Source organism: Ursus maritimus, unplaced genomic scaffold (genome assembly GCF_017311325.1).
Source record: "Ursus maritimus isolate PB19 unplaced genomic scaffold, ASM1731132v1 scaffold_2, whole genome shotgun sequence".
NCBI lineage: Eukaryota > Metazoa > Chordata > Mammalia > Carnivora > Ursidae > Ursus > Ursus maritimus.
Window position 1 is genome coordinate 6,458,482 of NW_024424452.1, and position 1,834 is coordinate 6,460,315.

The 1,834-nt window shown below is 47.4% G+C and overlaps 1 non-coding gene across 1 annotated transcript; it reads left to right on the top strand.

The window, feature by feature from the left end:
* Window positions 1-207: 207 nt before the first annotated feature.
* On the top strand, window positions 208-279 carry TRNAW-CCA. The gene has a single exon. It is a non-coding gene; the product is annotated as a tRNA-Trp (tRNA).
* Window positions 280-1,834: the final 1,555 nt, after the last annotated feature.

Consider the following 1,834-nt stretch of genomic DNA (forward strand, 5'->3'; position numbering starts at 1 on the left):
GTACCCTCCGCGTCCTGAGCGCTCAGCTTGCGTCATTCACATTTATATTTTGCTTTGAATAGACCCGTTATAGAAGGGACAAAAAACTCGGAGTCAATCCCAAGTCAAAATGTGGGCGGTGTAAAAAAAAACAAAAACTAAACGCTGCACCTGACATCGGCTGCCACGGACGTCGTTCTAAACGACAAAAAACGGCGCAGCCTCCAGGACCTCGTGGCGCAACGGTAGCGCGTCTGACTCCAGATCAGAAGGTTGCGTGTTCGAATCACGTCGGGGTCACGACTGTGACTTTTGTGTTTAGCGGCTCGAATCGATTCGGTGGTAAAACGGAACAATATGAGCGTCTGTCCGCTACCTTCCCAGCCTTGGGCTTTCTCCTACCTTTTCTTTAGTCCAAAGGGACTTCTTGTGAACAACTCAGCAATAGCAGGCACTTAAGCTGAAGGGTGTGGATGAACTGCAAGGGGGAAAAAACCCACAGGAGCCTGCTTGTAGCTCGTTCTGTTCGTATCCTTGTCAAGATTATGCTTCAGAGAGGACATTACAAGAGGGCACAAGGAGGCTCTGTGAATGAATTCATTCTGGCATGAAAAGTAGTTTTTTTATTGGGTCGCTGGATGGACAAGGTACAACGTCCCTGGTCGATCTGTGTGTGACCTTGATGAAGATGTCGGTTTCCCAATTCTCCACCCTCCCCCACGCCCGGACTTTTCAAGGTTTGAGTTTCCTGTCAAAAGCTCCAAACAGCGGTGCCTGGGTGGCCCAGTCGGTTTCAGCTCAGGTCATGATCTCAGGGTCCTGAGATCGAGACCCGCGTGGGGCTCCGAGCTCGAGCTCAGTGTGAAGTCATTCTTTCTCTCCCTTCCTTTCTCTCCCTCCCTCTCTGCCCCTCTCACTCGTGCTCTCTCAAAAATTAAAAATAAATAAATATAGGCCCCTGAACGTTGTGGTTAAAGAGAAAATACTGTGAGCTCGATTCAGAATTTATTATGTTGAGAATGCAGTTCTTGAACTTTCTGAGAGAGGAATTTACCCTGGCATTTACTATCTTTTAATTTAGGATTTTTTTTTTTTTTTAAGTAGGCTCCATGCCCAGGGTGGGGCTTGAACTCACCACCCTGTGATCAAGAGTCGGAAGCCCCACGGACAGAGCCAGCCACGCCCCCCAATCTAGGATTCATTTAAACGCATGCCTCCGATAGGGATTTGAAACAATAGAGTTTCAGACACAAACCCCTTGCCCGGACCTGAGAGCGAGGAAAAACAACACAGGCAAGCAGAAATGGAGATCATGGTGGATTTACCAGGATTCAGTTTTCATTGCACCAGCCTCACTCCCCCTTCAGCTTAAAAGTCTGTCTTTGCTGAGCTTAAAAAAAAAAAAAAAAAAAAAAATCCTCTACAGGTGTATTTTTCTTTCTTTCTTTTTTAAAGAGCACTCTCTACACACAACGTGGGGCTCGATCTCTGGATCCAGAGATCAAGAGTCCCGCGCCCTACCCACCCAGCCAGCCAGGAACCCCTGTAGGCATGCTTTTTAAAGATCCGAATGATTGATGAAATCTTAGAATCGACAGCAGAGCACTTGTTTTGAACCCAAAGTGATGTGAACGTGCAACCTTCTGCGTCAGTCAGATGCGTTACCGTGGGGCTAAGGCCACAAGCACCAGACCCTTTTTGTGTATTTAACATACGGTCATTTCCTGACTGCTCAGTTCCACAGTTCAACGTTTGCTATCCAGGCATCCAGACGGTTTGGGATTCTCTGAGTTTGGGATTCTCTGGGCGTCTGGTCCTTTCATTAGATGTACCAAGTAAGGTGAAAAGGTGCCTC